The sequence below is a fragment of the Bufo bufo genome, chromosome 6, assembly GCF_905171765.1.
Source record: "Bufo bufo chromosome 6, aBufBuf1.1, whole genome shotgun sequence".
Lineage (NCBI taxonomy): Eukaryota > Metazoa > Chordata > Amphibia > Anura > Bufonidae > Bufo > Bufo bufo.
Window position 1 is genome coordinate 404756642 of NC_053394.1, and position 24719 is coordinate 404781360.

Below are 24719 nucleotides of genomic sequence, written 5' to 3' on the forward strand. Positions count from 1 at the left end.
TGAATTGTTCTGATTCCCACGCCCGACCTATGCCTGTTTACCGGATTGATCCTGTGCCACCTGCCCTGACCCATTGCCTGACTACTGTACTGCACAAACTCTGCCTGTCCTCAGCTTGTCCACTGACCGCGCACTTGCCTTTCCTCTTCGTTCCACACACTGATGTTTCTTGAACCACCTGGATCAGCAGCCTTTGAATGGAAACCAGTCCTAGAAGTAGTGGCTTGTTGGCCCCTGCAGTGAAGTCTAGAGCTCTGTAAAGGGGAGAAAGGGTGAAAATCAGGCATCCTATATTAATGTTATATTTTTTTTGAGACTTTTGGCTTCAGACCACAATCTGCGCTTTAAAGGGGTTATCCAATTTCTTAAACAGCCCCCCCATGTGCCGGACACCTTACAGGTAATATATTTACTCCGCTTCCGGCGCCACTTCTGGTCCCCGCACCGCCGCTGCTGCTTCTCCCTGTACACGGATGAAAACATCCGGTGTTGAGGGGGGGGGGGGGGGGTTGGGAGCAGCCAATGGCAGATAGGGACGAGCCTCCCTAGCTTCGCCCGCGATGCTAGGGAGGCTCGTCCCCATCCCCACCTGCCATTGGCTGCTCCCCCCGACAAAAGGTGTTTTAATCCGTGTACAGGGAGAAGCAGCAGCGGCGGTTCGGGGACCAGGAGTGGCGCTGGGAGCGGAGTAAATATATTACCTGTGAGGTGTCCGGCACATGGGGGGGCTGTTTGAGAAATCGGATAACCCCTTTAAGTTTATATTAATTCAAGGGTTTGGCCTCTTTAAAAGAACACAGACTAAATGCTTCATGCTCCGCTACAGTAATCACACAGGTACCTTTCACAATGTTCCACCAACTATGGAAACATCCCACGTGGTTTACTTAGCTGCTTTTCTATCCATCCACAGCTGCGTTTTCTTCTGCCCGCACACCTGACAGCAGCAGTTAAATCTGTCCAGTGCGCAGAAGTGATCATAGGATTAAACCATGTGACCTTCACCATTTTGGTTCCCATGGAAGTGCAGGCAGGATGTTTGCACAGCAGGTGGACAGGCAGCCAGGGGCTTTCTGATAGGTATCTCAGCTGGACCTGTTTGGCACAGCATGGACCTGTATTCTTTTAAGATGACCAACCTCTTTACCTTCCTCAGAGCTGAGCTCCTGCAGCCTTTTAGCTATACCTTTCTTTGGCTGCTTTCATGATGAGGTCATTAAAGGTTGCTTTATAAGCCAGCCAGTTTTCTCAGGAGGTGTCTGAGTGTCAAATCAAGTCTGTTTCGTCTTTGCTTCTAGTCTGCCTTACTTCTACAGAGATTGTCTGTGGGCTACCTTGCTCCATTCTTGGATGAACTAGTTCCTGGACTTGTTTGCTGATATTTGTAGTCCCACACCCAGATCCTGACCTTGGCCTACTTCTGGACTCTGTTTATAGCCTAGCCCTTGGACTTGTCTGCTGAAGTCTTTATTTGCACACCTGGCCCCGTATGACCAGAGATTTGCTGTGTCTTGCTGCTTATTGGTAGCAGCTGTCATGCTGGCGGTCTGTGCCTGCCACTGTCTTGCTGTTCCGGCCAGACGCAGACGACGCTCTGCGTTACCTGTGTGAGTTGGGACTAATGCTCAGTGAACTTTTCTTCAGCACTACAAGAGTTAATGCTTTCCTCCTGCCCCAGTGCTGGTTAAGTTGCTGATCAGTCTTTCTATTTAGCTGTGGATCCACCTCCTCGCCAAAACTCTAGTAACCTGCGAAGTTGATCTCGTGTCTGAATATCCATGTACCGCACCTTGCCTGTCTACCGATTCTGTTCCTTGCTGCCTGCCCCAACCTCGGAACTGTGACCTTGATTACACACGTACTCTGCGTGCCCTGACCTTGGATTTGGAATATGCAAGTATACAACTTGCCCTGACTTTGGACTGTGTTCAGACTATGCTTTTTGTCTGAGTCCTTGGTGCTTTGCACCAGTGTCTACAATTCCTGTGGGTCAGCAGCCAACTACCCCAGGAGGTAGTGGCCTGGCTGGTTCCTTGCATCGAAGTCCAGATCCCTGTACATGGGTTAAAGTATGAATACCAGGGAACATCCAGGACAATGCCCTTTGGGCTAAACCTAAGTCAAACTGGTTAGTTGGTACAGAAGGTTCACACCCACTATCTGTTACAACAGCTATACAGGGAGTGCAGAATTATTAGGCAAATGAGTATTTTGACCACATCATCCTCTTTATGCATGTTGTCTTACTCCAAGCTGTATAGGCTCGAAAGCCTACTACCAATTAAGCATATTAGGTGATGTGCATCTCTGTAATGAGAAGGGGTGTGGTCTAATGACATCAACACCCTATATTAGGTGTGCATAATTATTAGGCAACTTCCTTTCCTTTGGCAAAATGGGTCAAAAGAAGGACTTGACAGGCTCAGAAAAGTCAAAAATAGTGAGATATCTTGCAGAGGGATGCAGCACTCTTAAAATTGCAAAGCTTCTGAAGCGTGATCATCGAACAATCAAGCGTTTCATTCAAAATAGTCAACAGGGTCGCAAGAACCGTGTGGAAAAACCAAGGCGCAAAATAACTGCCCATGAACTGAGAAAAGTCAAGCGTGCAGCTGCCAAGATGCCACTTGCCACCAGTTTGGCCATATTTCAGAGCTGCAACATCACTGGAGTGCCCAAAAGCACAATATGTGCAATACTCAGAGACATGGCCAAGGTAAGAAAGGCTGAAAGACGACCACCACTGAACAAGACACACAAGCTGAAAAGTAAAGACTGGGCCAAGAAATATCTCAAGACTGATTTTTCTAAGGTTTTATGGACTGATGAAATGAGAGTGAGTCTTGATGGGCCAGATGGATGGGCCCGTGGCTGGATTGGTAAAGGGCAGAGAGCTCCAGTCCGACTCAGACGCCAGCAAGGTGGAGGTGGAGTACTGGTTTGGGCTGGTATCATCAAAGATGAGCTTGTGGGGCCTTTTCGGGTTGAGGATGGAGTCAAGCTTAACTACCAGTCCTACTGCCAGTTTCTGGAAGACACCTTCTTCAAGCAGTGGTACAGGAAGAAGTCTGCATCCTTCAAGAAAAACATGATTTTCATGCAGGACAATGCTCCATCACACGCGTCCAAGTACTCCACAGCGTGGCTGGCAAGAAAGGGTATAAAAGAAGAAAATTTAATGACATGGCCTCCTTGTTCACCTGATCTGAACCCCATTGAGAACCTGTGGTCCATCATCAAATGTGAGATTTACAAGGAGGGAAAACAGTACACCTCTCTGAACAGTGTCTGGGAGGCTGTGGTTGCTGCTGCACGCAATGTTGATGGTGAACAGATCAAAACACTGACAGAATCCATGGATGGCAGGCTTTTGAGTGTCCTTGCAAAGAAAGGTGGCTATATTGGTCACTGATTTGTTTTTGTTTTGTTTTTGAATGTCAGAAATGTATATTTGTGAATGTTGAGATGTTATATTGGTTTCACTGGTAAAAATAAATAATTGAAATGGGTATATATTTGTTTTTTGTTAAGTTGCCTAATAATTATGCACAGTAATAGTCACCTGCACACACAGATATCCCCCTAAAATAGCTAAAACTAAAAACAAACTAAAAACTACTTCCAAAAATATTCAGCTTTGATATTAACCCCATAGTGACCAAGCCTGTTTGGGCCTTTATGACCAAGCGTTTTTCTTCCTTTTTTTATGGTCTCGTTCCAAGAGCTATAACTTTTTTATTTTTTCATCTATATAGCTTTATGAGGGCTTGTTTTTTACGGGACAAGTTGTAGTTTTTAATGGCGCCATTTTGGGGTACACATAACTTTCTGATTAACTTTTATTAACTCTTTCTGGGAGGGAGATGGGGAAAAATAGCAATACTGCCACTGCGTTTTTACATTATACATTTTTTGGCGTTCATTTTTCGGTACAAATAACATAATATCTTTATTCTCTGGGTCAGTACGATTACAGTGATACTAAATACTTATAATTTTGTTTACGTTTTACTACTTTTTTTGCAATAAAACACCTTTTATTAACCCAAAAAATTATTTTGCATTGCCACTTCACAAGACCCATAACTTTTTTTTATTTTTTTATATGGAATTGTGTGAGGGCTTGATTTTTGAAAGACGACTTGTATTTTTCATGGGTATGATTTTGGAGTAAATGCCGCTTTTTGATCGCTTGTTATTACGTTTTTTTTCGGTGGAAACTAAGAATAAATTCGAAATTCTGTCTTTTTTTATTTTTTATGGCGTTCACCATAGGGGATAATTTATGTAATATTTATGTAGTCCCGGTCGTTACGGACGCGGCAATACCAAACATATGGGGGATATTTTCTTTTTGCAATTTTTTTCATTGAATAGCGTATTTTCAATGGAAAAAAAGGCATATTTTTTTATTTTATGGAATTTTTTTTATTTAATAGATGTGTATTTTTTTTCTATTTTTTTTACTACTTAATAGTCCCACAAGGGGACTATAATATACAGTATTTTGATTGCTTTTAAAATGTAATGCATTATCTCTATAATGCATTGCATTTCAATAGCAATGCTATTCGAACATTGACCAGCAGGCTGCGCCAGAGAGGCACAGCCTGCTGGAAGTAACTGAAGACAGGCTCGGGCCCTGATCGGAAGCAAGGTAGGCTTCCCAGCACATCAGCACCCCGCGATCACATTTTCGGGGTGCTGATGGGAGACAGAGGGAGTCCGCTCCCTCTGTCACCACTTTACATGCAGCGGGCGCCATTGCGCCCGGCATGTAAAGGGTTAAACAGCCCGGATCGGCACTCCTGCCATTCCGGGCTGTTAGAGCAGGGACCCGGCTCTCATGTGAGAGCCAGGTCCGCGCTCCCCGCTGCACGGGGGAGCCGTGCAGCGCTTAAACTGGGCCGCCGTAAAAACGCGGCGGTCCAGCCTAAGGCCCCTTAGTGACCGCCGTAAAAACACGTATGGGTTGTCACTAAGGGGTTAATGAGTTTTTTGGGTTCATTGAGAACATGGTTGTTGTTCAATAATAAAATTAATCCTCAAAAATACAACTTGCCTAATAATTCTGCACTCCCTGTATGACTTCGCATTCAAGCTGTGTGATACATGCCAGTAATATCATCCCAGTATATCGCTTTTTCCACGCAAACAGAACTATAGCGATGAGATGGAAGGAAGACAACTCCCTTGCTGCATCAGTGTTGAAATATGGTTAATATGAAAGGATTGTTTTAAAAAATAGAAAGTGTTTTAATAAATTCCACAAAGTCTGGGATCCATGGTGTAATTCTCCCCTCACCATTTATACACATAGTGACTACCAGCTCTGTAGGGAATATCTTATTATCTAAGCAATAAAGAGACATCAGCCCAAAAAGCAGATATTTATTAAAGACTTGCAGTTCTGAGACACAGTAAAGGGAATTTGTCGTCTGGTTTGTGCTGCCCGATCTAAGAGAATCATAAACTAGAGATAGATCTGCTGATTACAGAGCAGGGACACTTACTTAGTTCCGTTCAGTAATTTCTTAACCATCTCAGGGCTCGAGAGCAGGATGGATTTTTGGGAGAAAATATAAGCATCTTATTGATGTGATATGAAGGAGTTAAACTATTAATAGACAGCCCAGTGTAGTAGTAGAGGACTCCAACTGCTCCGATGACCTGTGTGTTTCTACTATATAAAGGCTGGCAGTCACCTGATCTCTTACCCGCTATCTCTGCACATTAAGGGGATTCTTTACAGTAAGAGAATACTATAGTTTACCACTGGACTGGTTTTAACAAGGTGTAATATCTAAATTGTATTTTCAGTTTGGATTAAAGACATTTGTTGGTAATTTTAGATATTTCCATAATCTTTTTAGTGCTCTAAATTACTCTCTCCAGTATGACATGAGTAAACCAGGTGACACCAGCTTGCTTAGCGTGGATGTGGTGGGTGTCAGCACCAGAGGTAAAGAAAGAACAAGTTATCACGGCATTCAGTTTATGGGTGTTTCGGAATTTTAGTTATAAAGTGGCCAGCCATCTAAATGTTTAAGGAGATGTGATTTGTGGATAAAATATTTCCCACATTGTGGGCATAAAAATGTTTTTCTTCTGTAAGTTTTCTGACGTGAAATTTAAGCTGACGTTTGGTTAAAACAGTTTTCATATACTGTACACAACTCAAAAAGTTAGGGATATTTGGCTTATGGGTGAAATTTCAGGATGAACCTAAAATGCACTCTAACATTTGCAGGTGAACTTAACGTGACCTTCTGTAAACCTTTGAATGCACATGTCCAACTGTTCAATGTTTCAGTACTTTTTGCACAACTTACTGTTCGATAACAAAGAGCAAACGGTAAAATTCACAGCAGGTGTTTGATCCATGAATCGCCCAATAAATTTCCTGGTTCAATCAAAATTGGTATTTAAACAGTCCTCCTCATCATGTTTACATTTTGACATCAAGAGACCAAGACTCCTAACAATTGATCAACAGTACCTTGCCATTGCTTAGTGTCACAGAGTGTCATCAGCAGCTTGCAACAGAGATGCAGAGAGACTAGAAGAGTCACAGAAAGGCATAAAAGTGAACAATGCCCTACGGAACTGGATGATGAATGCCACACAACTCCAGGCACATTTAAGGGAGGTGAGAGGCACCAAGTGTCATGTCAGACCATTTGAAACCATTGACATCAGCGTGGTCTGCGTGCTAGACAATCGGCAAGGATACCTGACCACATCACCAGGCACATGTGTCATTGTCTTGTATGGGCCAGGTAACATCTACACTGGACGAGTGACCGGTGGGCCTCAGTGCTGTTCACTGATGAAATTCGATTCATGCTGAAAAGAAATGATGGACGCCAATGATTTTGGACACGTCAAGAAGAGCGCTATGCATCAGCCACTGTTGTCACTAAACAAGCCTTTGGTGTTGGTGTTACAGTGTGGGCAGGTGTGTCTAATCAAGTTGAATTGTGAATAGCATGAGAAGTCATTGTCAATCTGTAATTGATGCTCAAGACCACATGACAAGTTTTTGAGACATTGACATTTTTGTGGGGGTATACCCACCACTGTTGGCTTTTGTTTCAATAAATTGTTTGAGATCAGGAAATCACCATCGCTGCTTCTACTTAAATGCCCTACTTTCATGATATAATTTCACTGTAGCGTTAACTTTTTACGTTTTCCATAAATTTCTCCCGAAAGCCAAAAATCCCTAGCTTTGTGTGAGTAGTGTATATTTATCAAAATGGCTTCTCCCCTGTGTGAATTCTCTGATGTCGAACAAGTTCTGATTTCAGCTTAAAACATTTCCCACATTCTAAACATGAATATGGCTTCTCCCCTATGTGAATTCTCTGATGTGTAAAAAGATATGATTTAGTTGTAAAATGTTTCTCACATTCTGAACATGAATATGGCTTCTCCCTTGTATGAATTCTCTGATGTTTATCAAGATCTGATGGATCTGCAAAACATTTCCCGCATTCTGAACATGAAAATGGCTTCACCCCTGTGTGAATTCTCTGATGTTTAACAAGGATTGATTTCTGCTTAAAACATTTCCCACATTCTGAACATGAAAATGGTTTTGACCCAATATGACTTTTCACGTGTATAAGAAGATATGATTTTTCCGTAAAATATTCTTCACATTCGGAACATTTAAATGGCTTCACCTGTTTATGAGTTCTCTGATGCCCAAGAAGAATTGATTTTTGGGTAAAACATTTTCCACATTCTGAACATGAAAATGGCTTCTCCCCTGTGTGAATTTTCTGATGTGTAACAAGAGCATAGTTATGCATAAAACGATTTCCACAATATGAACATGAATATGGCCTCTCCCCTGTGTGACTTCTCTTATGTTTAACAAGATCTGATTTCTGAATAAAACATTTATCACACTCTGAACATATAAATGGCTTCTCCCCTGTGTGACTTTTCTCATGTCTAAGAAGATTTGTTTTAGCTGTAAAACATTTTCCACATTCTGAACAGAAATATGGCTTCTCCCCTGTGTGAATTCTCTCATGCTCTACAAGATTTGATTTCCGGCTAAAACATTTCCCACATTGTGAACATGAAAGTGGCTTCTCTCCTTTGTGTCGTCTTTGATGTTCACTTCTTTTGTGACTTCTGTTTTGCTTAGTCTGTGATGAATTAGAAGATCGAACCGGCTTAAAAGGGTCCGGCGATGGATCTTTGATATGAAGGATGGATGGTCTGTCTGTGACAGTAGAATGCTCTTCATCTGTATCTTCTGTTATACCATAATTACTTGCATTAAAATCTGAAGATATCAGATAATCCTCTGTGCTCCTGTTGCATTCCTCTGCCAATAATAAAAAAGATTTTTATTATTTTTAAAATTAACATTATATTGATATAACATTTCTATATAAAGTTATAGGCATATAGCAAAATTCAGTGGTGGGAGAAAAGATCACAAAATAACAGTCAGTAGACCTTAGAGCTAGGACCAATAGATCAGGATTTAAAGGGTTTCTGTCACCTCTTTTTATCCTATAGAGATGCGGACATGCACGGCTAGATCGCTGCTAGCATGTCCACAACATACCTGTCCCATATCTCTAAATGGTTTTATTGAGTGTAAAAAATGATTTTATATATATGTAAATCAGCCACTAACCGTTTTGGAGCCTAGCCACGCCCCCCCCCCCCTGTGAAGGAGCCCAGCACCGCCTGTATCCAGGAATCTCCTCCTTGCTCACAAAGTCATATCGCCGTAATCTTGCGATGCACAACCTCGCTCATGCGCAGTGCCGGCATAATGTTCCTTTCCTGTGCTGGCATCAGCCTCAGGGAAGGAACTGCGCATGCACGAGCTCGAGCACTGCGAGATTACGGCGAGCTGACTTCGTGAGCAAGGAGGAGATTCCTGGATACAGGCGGTGCTGGGCTCCAGAACGGTTAGTGCAGCCCCTTGGGCTCCTTACCAGGCTGATTTACATATACAGTACAGACCAAAAGTTTGGACACACCTTCTCATTCAAAGAGTTTTCTTTATTTTCATGACTATGAAAATTGTAGATTCACACTGAAGGCATCAAAACTATGAATTAACACATGTGGAATTATATACATAACAAACAAGTGTGAAACAACTGAAAATATGTCATATTCTAGGTTCTTCAAAGTAACCACCTTTTGCTTTGATTACTGCTTTGCACTCTCTTGGCATTCTCTTGATGAGCTTCAAGAGGTAGTCCCCTGAAATGGTTTTCACTTCATAGGTTTGCCCTGTCAGGTTTAATAAGTGGGATTTCTTGCCTTATAAATGGGGTTGGGACCATCAGTTGCGTTGAGGAGAAGTCAGCTGGATACACAGCTGATAGTCCTACTGAATAGACTGTTAGAATTTGTATTATGGCAAGAAAAAAGCAGCTAAGTAAAGAAAAACAAGTGGCCATCATTACTTTAGGAAATGAAGGTCAGTCAGTCAGCCGAAAAATTGGGAAAACTTTGAAAGTAAGGGCTATTTGACCATGAAGGAGAGTGATGGGGTGCTGCGCCAGATGACCTGGCCTCCACAGTCACCGGACCTGAACCCAATCGAGATGGTTTGGGGTGAGCTGGACCGCAGAGTGAAGGCAAAAGGGCCAACAAGTGCTAAGCATCTCTGGGAACTCCTTCAAGACTGTTGGAAGACCATTTCAGGTGACTACCTCTTGAAGCTCATCAAGAGAATGCCAAGAGTGTGCAAAGCAGTAATCAAAGCAAAAGGTGGCTTCTTTGAAAGACCTAGAATATGACATATTTTCAGTTGTTTCACACTTGTTTGTTATGTATATAATTCCACATGTGTTAATTCATAGTTTTGATGCATAGTTTTTCTGCATAGTCATGAAAATAAAGAAAACTCTTTGAATGAGAAGGTGTGTCCAAACTATTGGTCTGTACTGTATATAAAATCATTTTTCCCCTAAATAATACCACTGGGACAGGTATATTGCGGACATGCTAGCGGCGATCTAGCCGTGCATGTCCGCATCTCTATAGGGTAAAAAGAGGTGACAGAATCCCTCCACTAGGCACTTCTCTTGTATTTTTCATTCTTGTGTTGAAGCCAGCATTGTTTGCCTACCACCAGCGTGACATCAGGAATTTCAGGGCCCCATTTAGGCAAATCATTTTGGCCCCCTTGGTCCTTCTCACATTCATAGCCATGACAGCCATATATATTTTTTTTTTGTGTCAGGCCATTTTGCCATATACATAAGAATTTCATTTCTATCAATTTTTATTATGGATTAAATAATGTAAAAAAAAAAAAACATGCCATTTTTATTTATGCTGTTTACCGATCACTATATTATACACGTTATCATGATTACAGGAATACCAAATGCTGTTTTGTGATATTTAATAGTCTGTTACAAAAATGCATTCATTGTAATAATAACTTTGCAAAAAAAATTAAATTTTACTTTTAATTTTATGTACACTGCTCAAAAAAATAAAGGGAACACTTAAACAACACAATGTAACTCCAAGTCAATCACACTTCTGTGAAATCAAACTGTCCACAAACTGGCAACACTGAGTGACAATCAATTTCACATGCTGTTGTGCAAATGGGATAGACAACAGGTGGAAATTATAGGCAATTAGCAAGACACCCCCAATAAAGGAGTGGTTCTGCAGGTGGTGACCACAGACCAATTCTTAGTTCCTATGCTTCCTGGCTGATGTTTTGGTCACTTTTGAACACTGGCGGTGCTTTCACTCTAGTGGTAGCATGAGACGGAGTCTACAACCCACACAAGTGGCTCAGGTAGTGCAGCTTATCCAGGATGGCACATCAATGCGAGCTGTGGCAAGAAGGTTTGCTGTGTCTGTCAGCGTAGTGTCCAGAGCATGGAGGCGCTACCAGGAGACAGGCCAGTACATCAGGAGACGTGGAGGAGGCCGTAGGAGGGCAACAACCCAGCAGCAGGACCGCTACCTCCGCCTTTGTGCAAGGAGGAACAGGAGGAGCACTGCCAGAGCCCTGCAAAATGACCTCCAGCAGGCCACAAATGTGCATGTGTCTGCTCAAACGGTCAGAAACAGACTCCATGAGGGTGATATGAGGGCCCGACGTCCACAGGTGGGGGTTGTGCTTACAGCCCAACACCGTGCAGGACGTTTGGCATTTGCCAGAGAACACCAAGATTGGCAAATTCGCCACTGGCGCCCTGTGCTCTTCACAGATGAAAGCAGGTTCACGCTGAGCACGTGACAGACGTGACAGAGTCTTGAGACGCCGTGGAGAACGTTCTGCTGCCTGCAACATCCTCCAGCATGACCGGTTTGGCATTGGGTCAGTAATGGTGTGGGGTGGCATTTCTTTGGAGGGCCACACAGCCCTCCATGTGCTCGCCAGAGGTAGCCTGACTGCCATTAGGTCCCAAGATGAGATCCTCAGACCCCTTGTGAGACCATATGCTGGTGCGGTTGGCCCTGGGTTCCTCCTAATGCAAGACAATGCTAGACCTCATGTGGCTGGAGTGTGTCAGCAGTTCCTGCAAGACGAAGGCATTGATGCTATGGACTGGCCCGCCCGTTCCCCAGACCTGAATCCAATTGAGCACATCTGGGACATCATGTCTCGCTCTATCCACCAACGTCACGTTGCACCACAGACTGTCTAGGAGTTGGCAGATGCTTTAGTCCAGGTCTGGGAGGAGATCCCTCAGGAGACCATCCACCACCTCATCAGGAGCATGCACAGGCGTTGTAGGGAGGTCATACAGACAGTGTCATGGTCTTACCTTCTTGCTGTTCTCCTTCGTTTGACATGTGCTGGCGGCCTTCTTGGTTTCTGGGTTTCTTGTAGCCTTCCACCCTGCGGCTCCTCCTTCCCACTGGGAGGAGCTGGATGCCTAGCTCATATATATAGGAGGTCTGTGGCTTCAGTTCCTTGCTTGGTCCTCTTGTGTTCACATGCTTCTAAGACTGCTGCTGCTTCTGGTTCCTGATCCTGGCTTCGTCTGACTACCCTGCTGGTTCCTGATCCTGGCTTCGTCTGACTACCCTGCTGGTTCCTGATCCTGGCTTCGTCTGACTACCCTGCTGGTTCCTGATCCTGGCTTCGTCTGACTACCCTTCTGGTTCCTGACCTCTGGCTTCGCTAAGACTCTGCTCGGTTTCACCATCCGTTTGGACTTTTGCTTTACAGCTTTATTTTCAATAAAGCCTTCTTATTTTCTCCTATCTCTTGTTGTACGTCTGGTTCATGGTTCCGTGACATTAGGACCAAGCCATGAATTCTGACGGTACAGGGCCATCCTCGCTACCCACACTGGTTGCCAGACTTGATCAGCAGGATCACCTGTTGGGTCGGTTCGCTGTGGCGTTGCAAACCCTGCTTGAACGCACGGCTCATTTCGCTCCCGTTGCCGATGGGTCGGTTGTCGCTCCTGGGCTCGCTCCTACTGCCGCTCCGGTTGTTGCGCCAGAGTCTACCCCGACACCTGTTGTTGCGCCTGCGGTGTTTCGGGGTATGACCGGTTCTGCCCCTCTTCCACAGCGCTTTGGGGGAGAGCCAACTCAGTGCCGAGGTTTCCTTAACCAGGTGGGCATTTATTTCGAGTTGCTGCCACATGCCTTTCCTACTGAGAGATCAAAGGTGGGCTTCTTGATCTCGCTGCTCTCGGACAAGGCCTTGGCCTGGGCCAGCCCTTTATGGGAGAACAACAATCCGGTGGTTGCCGAGTTTTCCGGTTTTGTTGCTTCTCTTCGGAAGGTATTCGATGTGCCGGCTCGTGCTGCCTCTGCTGCGAAGCTCCTTATGTCCATCAGACAGGGTTCACGATCCGTAGCTGAATACGCCATTGAGTTTCGTACCCTGGCAGCAGAGGTGGGCTGGAATAATGAGGCTCTGGTCGCTGCTTTCTCTCATGGTCTCTCGGATGCCTTGAAGGATGAGGTTGCAGCTAAGGACCTACCAGTTGAGCTCGAGTCTCTTATTTCTTTCCTGATTTTGATTGACACCAGACTCAGGGAGAGACCTTCCTTTAAGGAGAACCTGCGGAGGTCTTCTAACAGATTGGTGCCTACGTTTGCTGCCCCACCCGTGCCTCCCTCTCCTCCCACGCCTCCTGGGGATGACTTGTCTGGGGGTGAACCCATGCAGCTGGGGTTTGCTCGCCTGTCCGAGGGGGAGAGGGCACTCCGGAGACGCGAGGGCCGATGCATGTACTGTGGTCTCGGTGGGCATTTTCGGTTGGCATGTCCGAACCGTCCGGGAAAACGCTCGTACCTGAGATCCTGTCGGGGGCAGATCTTGGGTGGAGTCTCCTCGTCCCCGGTTTCCCGTGTTGACAAACCACTGATCACTGTTGTCCTCTCCTGGGTTGGGGGCTCGGTGACGACCCAGGCGTTGGTGGACTCTGGTGCTGGTGGTTTGTTCATTGATAGTGTGTTCGCTGCCGCCAATTCCATTCCTCTGCAGGCTCGAGGTTCCCCACTGGCTCTTGAGGCGATAGACGGCAGACCCCTTCTGCCGCCACACGTGACTCATGAGACCCTTCCAGTGGGGATAGCCATTGGGGCCGTTCACAGAGAGTCGGTCTGCCTCCAGGTTATTTCGTCTCCACACTACTCGGTGGTCTTGGGGTACCCCTGGCTCCAGAAGCATAATCCGACTTTCGATTGGAGATCGGTCGAGATCCTCTCGTGGTCACCGCAGTGTGGGGCTAGTTGCATCCATGGGTCTGTCAAGTTGCTGTGTACTTCCTCGGACTCTCTGTTGCCTCCTGAATACGAGGAGTACCGGGATGTATTCGATAAGGTGCGCGCGGTTGCCCTACCTCCGCACCGCCCATACGATTGTGCCATAGAGTTACAATCTGGTGCCGTTCCTCCTCGTGGCAAAGTCTATCCACTGTCGGTAGCGGAGAATGAGGCCATGGAGGAGTACGTGAGGGAGGCGCTTTCACGCGGACACATTCGCAAATCTTCGTCCCCGGCAGGGGCTGGATTTTTCTTTGTGAAAAAGAAGGGCGGTGAGTTGAGGCCTTGCATCGATTACAGGGGTCTCAATCGCATCACAATCAAGAACGCTTACCCGATACCCTTGATTTCCGAGCTGTTCGATCGCCTTAAAGGGGCCACGGTCTTTACCAAACTCGACCTGAGGGCGGCATATAACCTGGTAAGGATCAAGGCGGGCGATGAGTGGAAGACCGCGTTTAACACCAGGACCGGTCATTATGAATCCTTGGTTATGCCCTTTGGGTTGTGCAATGCGCCCGCAGTCTTTCAGGAATTCATCAACGATGTTTTCCGTGACCTGTTGCAGCAGTGTGTGGTGGTCTATTTGGATGACATCTTGGTATATTCTGAATCCATGGAGGCTCACATTCTGGATGTCAGACGAGTGTTGCAACGGTTACGAGAGAACAAGCTGTTCGGTAAGCTTGAGAAATGCGAATTTCACCGATCCCAGGTAACCTTCTTAGGTTACATCATTTCCGCTGAGGGGTTCTCCATGGATCCTGAGAAGGTTTCGGCTGTCTTACAGTGGCCCCAGCCCAGTGGTCTTCGTTCCCTGCAGCGCTTTTTGGGCTTCGCCAATTATTATCGGAAGTTCATCAGGGACTTTTCCATGCTGGCCAAGCCTCTCACGGATCTGACCAGGAAGGGCAGTAATTCCCAGGTCTGGCCGCTCGAGGCCATCCGAGCTTTTGAGGCCCTAAAGTCCGCCTTTGTGTCGGCTCCGATTTTGTCGCATCCCAACCCTGGGTTGCCCTTTGTCCTCGAGGTGGACGCGTCTGAGACGGGAGTAGGCGCCCTTCTGTCTCAGCGTAGAACACCAGAGGGTCCTCTGCTTCCTTGTGGGTTTTACTCCCGGAAACTGTCTTCCGCGGAGTGCAACTATCAGATTGGTGACAGGGAGTTATTGGCCATCGTGCAGGCCCTTAAAGAATGGAGGCACTTGCTCGAGGGTTCGGTGGTTCCGGTTCTCATCCTGACGGACCACAAGAATCTGACCTACCTTTCTGAGGCCAAGAGATTGACACCACGTCAGGCCAGATGGGCTCTGTTCTTGTCACGTTTTAATTACGTGGTCTCCTACCTACCCGGTTCCAAGAACATCAGGGCGGATGCCTTATCACGGCAGTACTCCGAGCTGTCCAGGGAGGAGTCGATTCCGACTTCGGTCATACCTCCGAATCAGATCCTGGCCGCCATTCGCACCAGCCTGACCTCTCCCCTGGGTGAGCAGATTTTGGCGGCTCAATCTGGTGCTCCCTCTGGGAGACCCAACGGCAGATGTTTTGTGCCTGAGGAGTTGCGCACTCGGTTGTTGCGAACCTACCATAACTCCAAGACCGCGGGGCATCCTGGAAAGAATCAGCTGTCCTGGGCTGTTTCACGTCTGTTCTGGTGGCCTTCCCTACGTTCCGACATCGCCGCATATGTAGCGGCATGCTCCGTTTGTGCCCAGAGTAAGTCCCCTCGGCACCTTCCGTTGGGCCTTCTGCAACCCATAGCCACCGGGGAGCGCCCATGGTCACACCTGGGGATGGATTTCATTGTGGACCTCCCTGCATCCCGAGGCCATACGGTCATTCTCATGATTGTGGATCGGTTTTCCAAAATGTGCCACTGTGTTCCTCTCAAGAAGTTACCCTCTGCACAAGAGTTGGCCACGATTTTTGCCAGGGAGGTCTTCCGGTTGCACGGTTTGCCCAAGGAGATTGTGTCGGATCGGGGGAGTCAGTTTGTGTCCAGGTTCTGGCGCGCCTTTTGCTCCCAGTTGGGGATTCATCTCTCCTTCTCCTCGGCCTACCACCCTCAGTCCAATGGGGCCGCAGAACGATCCAATCAGGCCTTGGAGCAATTCCTTCGTTGCTATGTCTCTGATCACCAAGACAATTGGGTTGACCTCCTGCCTTGGGCTGAGTTTGCCAGGAACACGGCGGTGAACTCTTCCTCTGGGACGTCTCCCTTCATGGCCAATTATGGGTTCCAACCTGCCGTGTTACCGGAGGTATTCTCTCCCCAGGATATTCCGGCTGTGGAGGATCACCTTTCCGTCCTACGTGCTTCTTGGGTACAGATCCAGAAGTCCCTTGAGGTCTCTGCGCAGCGCCAGAGACTCCAGGCTGATCGCAGACGAGCGCCTGCTCCTTCCTACCAGGTCGGAGACCGTGTATGGTTGTCCACCCGCAACCTCAACCTTCGAGTGCCCACTCCCAAGCTGGCGCCTCGCTTTGTTGGTCCCTTCCGAGTGCTTCGCAGGGTAAACCCGGTAGCCTATGCCCTTGCGCTTCCTCCTGGCATGCGGATCTCCAACGTGTTTCATGTCTCCCTGTTGAAGCCACTGGTGTGTAATCGTTTCACTTCCTCGGTTCCTCGGCCTCGTCCGGTCCAAGTGGGCAATCGTGAGGAATATGAGGTGAGCAATATCCTGGACTCACGCCTGGTCCGTGGTCGGTTGCAGTTTTTGGTCCATTGGCGTGGTTATGGTCCTGAGGAGCGTTCCTGGGTTCCCTCCGCAGATGTCCATGCTCCTGCCTTGCTCCGAGCCTTCCACGCACGCTTCCCTCAGAAACCGTTTTGTGCTCCGCGGAGGAGGGGCCCTTGAGGGGGAGGTACTGTCATGGTCTTACCTTCTTGCTGTTCTCCTTCGTTTGACATGTGCTGGCGGCCATCTTGGTTTCTGGGTTTCTTGTAGCCTTCCACCCTGCGGCTCCTCCTTCCCACTGGGAGGAGCTGGATGCCTAGCTCATATATATAGGAGGTCTGTGGCTTCAGTTCCTTGCTTGGTCCTCTTGTGTTCACATGCTTCTAAGACTGCTGCTGCTTCTGGTTCCTGATCCTGGCTTCGTCTGACTACCCTGCTGGTTCCTGATCCTGGCTTCGTCTGACTACCCTGCTGGTTCCTGATCCTGGCTTCGTCTGACTACCCTGCTGGTTCCTGATCCTGGCTTCGTCTGACTACCCTTCTGGTTCCTGACCTCTGGCTTCGCTAAGACTCTGCTCGGTTTCACCATCCGTTTGGACTTTTGCTTTACAGCTTTATTTTCAATAAAGCCTTCTTATTTTCTCCTATCTCTTGTTGTACGTCTGGTTCATGGTTCCGTGACAGACAGGTTCAGTTTCTCTCCTGCTGCTGTCACCGCCAGTTCTGTGAGAAGGTCTGGGAGACGTCCTTCTCTACCTCTTGCATGACTTTCTTTGTTTTGGTTTCACTTTGTCATCTCCTTTCCTTCTCCCAGGTGTCACCTATTTAGACTAATCGTCTCCCTTTATATTCCCTCCCATACTGCCTCACTTTGCGGTTTATACTCCTTCCTGGATGAAGTGTTCAATGCTGGAGGCATGCTGCTGCTGTTTGCTCAGATAAGTCTTTTAATGTATTGTGTTTCCTTGCTGGCTTGATTCTAGGTGACCCTGACTCCGTCCGTATTAAGTGCAGGGAGCCGGTGGTCATGTCCCCTCACTATTATAGGGTTTTCAGGTGTCACACAGTCATAGGTACGTGGGCATGCAATCGTCTACCATTGAGACCCTTGCATGGGCATAGCAGTCAGGGAGAACTCTTAGGGTTTTATAGGGCTCACCTATATGCTCCTTAGTTTGGGATCAAGCCAGTCGGATGTTTATTCATAAGTTCCAGCTATTTGCAACATCATCCGTGACATTATAAACCCCCATAACTGTCTTAAGCATGGATCCGGTTTCAGCCTTGATTGACCGCATGCAAGGTCTTTCGCTGGAGGTAGCAGATCTCCGTAAAACAGTGTCTCATTTCCAGGTGACCGGTTCTGCTGGCGTTCATGGAGTTTGTTCCGAGCCTAAGATCTCGCTTCCGGATACGTTTTCCGGAGGTAGTGAGAATTTTGTTCGCTTTAGAGAGGCTTGCAAACTCCATTTTCGTCTACTTCCCCATTCCTCTGGTGATGAGGAGCAGAGGGTGGGGATCATCATCTCGCTGCTCAGGGATAACGCTCAGTCTTGGGCCCTTTCGCTGCCGGTGGGGGCACGGCCCCTCCGATCGGTGGATGAATTTTTTGTAGCCCTGGGGCAGATATATGATGACCCGGATTGTATTGCTCTGACTGAATCTAAACTGCGTCTTTTATGACAGGGTAAACAGTCCGCAGAGATATATTGTTCTGAATTTCGGAGATGGGCAGCTGATACTGGTTGGAATGATGCTGCACTCCGAAGTAAATTTTGCCATGGTCTTTCGGAAAGATTGAAAGATGCATTTGCATCTCATGAAAGACCAGCCTCGTTAGAATCTTCCATGTCTCTAACTGTTCGTATTGACAGGCGTCTTAGAGAGAGAGAGGAGACTACTCCTTCCTGTCATATTCAGGCCAAGGACAGTGGGGCTGTCTCATTCAGTGCGCAGGGGTCTCAGTCTCTCTCAATCCCCTCTGAGGAGGAGGCCATGCAGCTGGGTTTGCTTGCTTCTGATAGTAGAGGATTCAGCTCTCAGAGGAGGGTTTGTTGTGGGGGTATAAATCATTTGGCTAATGTTTGCCCCTCTAGGAGATTCATGGAGTTTTCTGAGGGTAATAAAAAAAACTAAAAGAAAAAAAACTCTAAAAACTTTCCATTTGCTACTATTGGCAAGGTTGATGCGGAAATTGAAGGTTTGCAGTTTGCTTGTAGTTCCCGTTTTCTCCTACCTGCCAGGGTGGCGCTAGACAGCAAGAACATTGTTTGTGAGATTTTTGTAGACAGTGGAGCAGCTGTCAATCTCATTGATAATCATTTTGCAATAACGCATGGTTTCCAGGTATGCACTTTGGAAAAGGATATACCAGTTTTTGCTATCGATTCCGCTCCACTTTCTCAAAGATCGTTAAAGGGCATAGTTCACAATATCTGTTTGACTGTGGGTGACGCTCATGTTGAGGATATGTCATGTTTCGTCCTAAGCGGATTACCTACTCCTCTAGTGTTGGGGCTACCCTGGCTCACTAAACATAACTCCACTATTGATTGGCAAGCAAGGCAAATAAATGGTTGGAGCGAGTTTTGCAGAGAGAATTGCCTCACGGTGTCTCTTTCAGAGGTTTCTACCAAGACTGTACCATCTTTTCTCTCTGAATTTTCGGATGTGTTTTCAGAGAGTGGTGTCCAGGAGTTGCCCCCTCACCGGGAGTACGACTGCCCTATTAATCTCATCCCAGGCGCCAAGCTGCCAAAATCACGTTTATACAATCTCTCACAACCTGAAACAGTCGCTATGCGTACTTATATCTCTGAGAGCCTGAGAAAGAGACACATCCGACCCTCGAAGTCACCTGTTGCCGCTGGTTTTTTTTTTTGTAAAGAAAAAAGATGGTTCTTTAAGAACTTGTCTGGATTTCAGGGAGCTGAACCGTATCACGATTCATGACCCATATCCGCTTCCTCTGATCCCGGACCTGTTTAACCAGATTGTTGGGGCTAAAGTTTTTTCTAAGTTGGATTTAAGAGGGGCATACAACCTAGTCAGGGAAGGGGACGAATGGAAGCCGGCCTTCATTAACCCTGAGGGTCATTTCGAGAATTTGGTTATGCCCTTTGGTTTGATAAATGCTCTTCCAACATTTTGTGAACAGCATTTTTTATAATTTAATGGGGAAATTTGTTCTGGTGTATCTAGATGACATTTTCATTTTTTCTCCTGATTTCATGACTCATCGGGACCACCAACGTCAGGTCTTGCTGATTCTGCGGGAGAATAAATTGTACGCTAAACAGGAAAAATGTGTGTTTGCGGTTCCGGAGATTCAATTTCTTGATTTTCTTCTCTCCGCTTCTGGTTTTCGCATGGATCCTGAGAAGGTCCGCGCTGTGCTTGATTGGGAGCTTCCTGCGAATCAGAAGGCGCTGATGCGGTTTTTGGGTTTTGCCAATTATTACAGAAAGTTCATTTTGAATTATTCCTCTTTTGTTAAGCCACTCACTGAAATCACTAAAAAGGGGGTGGATTTTATCTCATGGTCGGTAGATGCGCTTAAAGCCTTTTATAATATCAAAGAGAGTTTTGCTTCCGCTCCCATTTTGGTACAACCTGATGTCTCTCTACCTTTTATTGTTCAGGTGGATGCTTCTGAGGTGGGTGTGGGTGGGGTCTTATCTCAGGGTCCCTCTCCTGCCAAATGGCGACCGTGTGCCTTTTTCTCAAGGAAACTCTCCTCTGCAGAGAGAAATTACGATGTGGGAGATAGGGAGTTGTTGGCCGTCAAATTAGCTTTTGAGCAATGGCGCCATTGGTTAGAGAGAGCCAGACACCCTATTACCGTGTTTACCGACCATAAGAAACTGGCCTACTTAGAATCGGCCGAACGTCTGAACCGAGACAGGCCAGATGGTCTTTGTTCTTTTCTAGGTTTAATTTTGTTGTCACGTTCTGCCCTGGGGTTAAAAAAGGGGAACGCGGGTCCCATTGAAGACCCGAGTCCCATTTTGGCTGAAGGGGTGGTCGTCTCTGCTCTTTATCCTGATTTGGAGGCAGAGGTTCAGGCAGCCCAGGCAGAGGCTCCTGATCTTTGTCCTCCTGGGAGGTTGTTTGTGCCTCTCTCTTTACGACACAAGGTTTTTAAGGAGCACCACGATACTGTCCTTGCTGGGCACCCGGGGAGTAGAGCCACAGTGGATCTCATTGCTCGGAGATTCTGGTGGCCGGCTCTTCCTAAGACGGTTGAGGGTTTAGGGGCAGCCTGCGAGACTTGCGCTCGTGCCAAGGTCCCTCATTTACGGCCATCGGGTTCTCTCCTCCCGTTACCCATTCCTTCCTGTCCTTGGACGCATCTGTTCGGTTGTCGTTCTCTTCTGCTTTTCACCCGCAGTCGAATGGTCAGACCGAACGCGTCAATCAGAATCTGGAGACATATCTGCGCTGTTTTGTGGCGGAGAATCAGGAGGATTGGTATTTTTTTTTGTCCCTTGCTGAGTTTGCTTTAAATAACCGTCGCCAGGAGTCCTCTGAGAAGTCAGCATTTTTTGGTGCATATGGGTTTCATCCGCAGTTTGGGACATTCTCTGGAGAGGGGTCTTCTGGTTTACCTGATGAGGAGAGATTTTCCTCGTCTTTGTCATTTATTTGGCAAAAGATTCAGGGTAATCTGAAAAGGATGAGTGAGAGATATAAGCGTGTGGCGGATAAGAGACGCGTGCCTGGTCCGGACCTGAATGTGGGTGATCTGGTGTCGTTGTCTACAAAGAATATCAAACTGAAGGTTCCCTCCTGGAAGTTGGGTCCTAAGTTTATTGGGCCTTACAAGATCTTGTCCGTTATCAATCCTGTTGCCTTCCGTCTTGATCTTCCTTAGACTTGGAAGATCCATAATGTTTTTCACAGGTCCCTATTAAAACCTTATGTCCAACCCACTGTACCCTCCTCTTTGCCTCCTCCTCCGATTGTTGTTGATGGTAATCTTGAATTTCAGGTCTCTAGGATTGTGGATTCTCACATTATCCGCGGTTCTCTCCAGTACCTCGTTCATTGGGAGGGTTATGGTCCTGAGGAGAGGATGTGGGTCTCAGTGGCAGACATTAAGGCCACTCGTCTCATCAGGGCTTTCCATAGGTCTCATCCTGAGAAGGTGGGCTATGAGTGTCCGGAGTCCACCCGTAGAGGGAGGGGTACTGTCACCGCCAGTTCTGTGAGAAGGTCTGGCAGACGTCCTTCTCTACCTCTTGCATGACTTTCTTTGTTTTGGTTTCACTTTATCATCTCCTTTCCTTCTCCCAGGTGTCACCTATTTAGACTAATTGTCTCCCTTTAAATTCCCTCCCATACTGCCTTACTTTGCGGTTTATACTCCTTCCTAGATGAAGTGTTCACTGCTGGAGGCTGCTGCTGCTGTTTTCTCAGATAAGTCTTTTAATGTATTGTGTTTCCTTGCTGGCTTGATTTTAGGTGACCCTGACTACGTCCGTATTAAGTGAAGGGAGCCGGTGGTCGTGTCCCCTCACTATTATAGGGTTTTCAGGTGTCACACAGTCATAGGTATGTCGGCATGCAATCGTCTACCATTGAGACCCTTGCATGGGAATAGCAGTCAGGGAGAGCTCTTAGGGTTTTATAGGGCTCACCTATATGCTCCTTAGTTTGGGATCAAGCCAGTCGGACGTTTATTCATAAGTTCCAGCTATCTGCAACATCATCCGTGACAGCTGCCTTTTGTCCTGTCTCCTGTGAGAGTGCTGAATAACGCCCACGGAGTTAGTGGCTGCCATCGCTTGGATGATGCAGAGAATCCACACTATCTTTGGTTTGACTAGCGGGTCCTACCCACTGGTGGTAACAATCCTATTAAACCAGGCATAGTGCCTGGTAGGTTTAATCATTTTGAGTTCAATGATGCCTTGCGTTGAGAGAGATCCTTTTACTAATATGCTGAGATTCTCCCAGCACTGAGGGGTGGTCTAGCCCCCCCCCCTTCCCAAGTATTGCTTTGCCTCTTTCTCTACGCCATTGCCACTCCAGCTCCTCCTCTGATTGACAGGGCCAGGCACCGCCACAGTTCTAATACCTGGTACTGAAATTTCCCACATGCGCCACCAGACAGACTTATTTTAGAATTCATATTTCCTGGTTATATTTTACTTACATATATATACTTGCATATAAATATTTTATAGATTGGTTTCTGGGACGCCAAGAGGACTGGTTATACTTACTCTAGATTATTGTACTTGCCTGCCTGTGATTTTGTATGTATCCTGGCTACTGTGAACTAACTTTTGGCTAGTTATTGGATTAACTGTTAGTCTGCTACCTCAGCTTCAATTGATTCTACTCAAGAAATTTCTTTGGCATTTTTCAAGATTAACCCCTTGTTGTTGCTGACTGGCCTCTGTCTCTCTAGGTTCTGACCCTGCCCTGCTTGTTGACTACTCGTTTGTATCCTTCTGGTCATTCACTTGTTTTCTGTGGCCAAAGCCTTGCAGTGAGCACTGAAGAACAACCTAGAGGTATCCATATTTACTACTAATTGGAGTGGTTAAAGGGTAACTGTCATATTTTTTTTATGTAATTGGATTGGTCTGACTAAGTTTACCCTAGTTCCATAGTAATACTTTTGTATAGGTATTGAATTACCTAGTAATTGCATCATTTTCTTTCCTCCCCCAGGCATTTCAGTGGTGCAGCTAAAACAGCTTTTCTAGGTGTCCTCCATCTCCTATTCTTCTATATACAGAAGACGGAGGACATAGGAGTGGGCAGTCCCAAACGCTGAGTGCTCCCGTCGGACCGAGATAGTGCCGTTACACGCGAAAAAAAGGGGTTCTTGCCTGCCCTGTGTTCGGTGTCTCAGCCCTTCATCATGTCTATGGGTATGTTCACGTTCCCAGTGGGTACTTCTGTGTAATAGCTTGTTATTTTGTAGTCTGCTATCCATGACCTGTTGTTTAGGGGTATATTCATTTGAAATTATTTAACGGATGGTATGTGATTATGTGCTCTAGAATACTACCATTTAGGGCCTCATCAGTACACACTACTCTCTACTGGGCTGTGCAGTGAGGTGAATATCACAGTCACTTGTAGCAGGTATTTACCTGATATTTGCTGCTTGTGAATTACCTCACTGCATATTGCATGGACATGTATATCATCTATTTGGCGGGCTTTTGAGGCACCGACAGGGGGGACTACTGTATCCAGGTTGTTTTGCTGATTTTTCTCCATAGTAATTCTGTGAAAATGTCTTTAAATAATTTTTGATCAATTGATGATTTAATAAAATATTTATATTTTTATTGGGCATTCTATGGTTGTTCTTCTAGCAACATTTTTAGGTTTATATGATTGGTTCTGGTTGCCCTCATTTATGGTATCGTAGGGAGGCCTCTTCTTCTTTTTCGGTTCTAAGAAAAAAATTAGCGATTACAATATTTGCGATAAAAATTTGCGATTACTTAGGAGAAAGAGGGCGTGTTTAAGTCTGGAGAAAGCCGATTGGTTGGGGTGAGGCCGCGCATTCCCGAGATGAGCCGAATGAATTCTGGGTAGTTAGGGAGGGAGGTCTTAGCCTCAGGGTAAGGGCATTGGTGGCCATCTTGAGAAGATAGTCAGAAAGAAGTCTTGTGAGGAGAGGTTGCTATGGACGGAATCATATTAAACAAGTGGTATGTGAACACAATAATTAGTGATTATGGATTATCACCACAGCTGCAACAACATACATTATATGAAAACTGAATTTTGAGTGAAAATATGACGTTATCCTTTTAAGCAAGACTAGTAGCAGTTTTTGAGCTTACAGGCTTCTTTACACCCCCTCTCCCATGTAAACATAATAGATAAAGATTCACCATAGAGAAAGGTTTTTCATTACTGCCACCAGTAGGAAAAATACTTCTCAGCTGGAATTTTCTGTAGTCCACATCACTCACTACCAGAACCAATCACTGAAGACAGTTCCATGAAGCTCCTCCTCACACAACTAGATGAATTTCTGTTGGAGCCCATCTGTGCCTTTTATTTTAGTTCATGTTCAGTGGTAGATCTTTTTTTATTATGCCTGCTTAGCCTGTCCTGGTGGTGGCTCTGCCAAAAGACTCTTTTCTCAAAGGCCAAAAATCCAAATATAGGTGAATCAATCCTCTAATTACTGCTGAATGAGGCTTCATAGAAGGTGGAAAACCAGGTAATAAACCCAAACCCCAAACCTCTGGTGAACACTGCAGGACGTCTTGCAGTGGTAAAAAATTGTGTTCATTAAAGGGGTTAAGCAATT

The 24719-nt window shown here is 46.2% G+C and overlaps 2 protein-coding genes across 3 annotated transcripts in view; one reads left to right on the forward strand and one right to left on the reverse strand.

Moving 5' to 3' along the window:
- Positions 1–24719, forward strand: part of LOC121004478 (oocyte zinc finger protein XlCOF7.1-like) — a 1216478-nt gene that overhangs the window by 1067745 nt on the left and 124014 nt on the right. The gene's annotated exons all lie outside the window — the stretch shown is intronic.
- Positions 1–24719, reverse strand: part of LOC121004486 (gastrula zinc finger protein XlCGF26.1-like) — a 253774-nt gene that overhangs the window by 33927 nt on the left and 195128 nt on the right. The window lies entirely within an intron of this gene.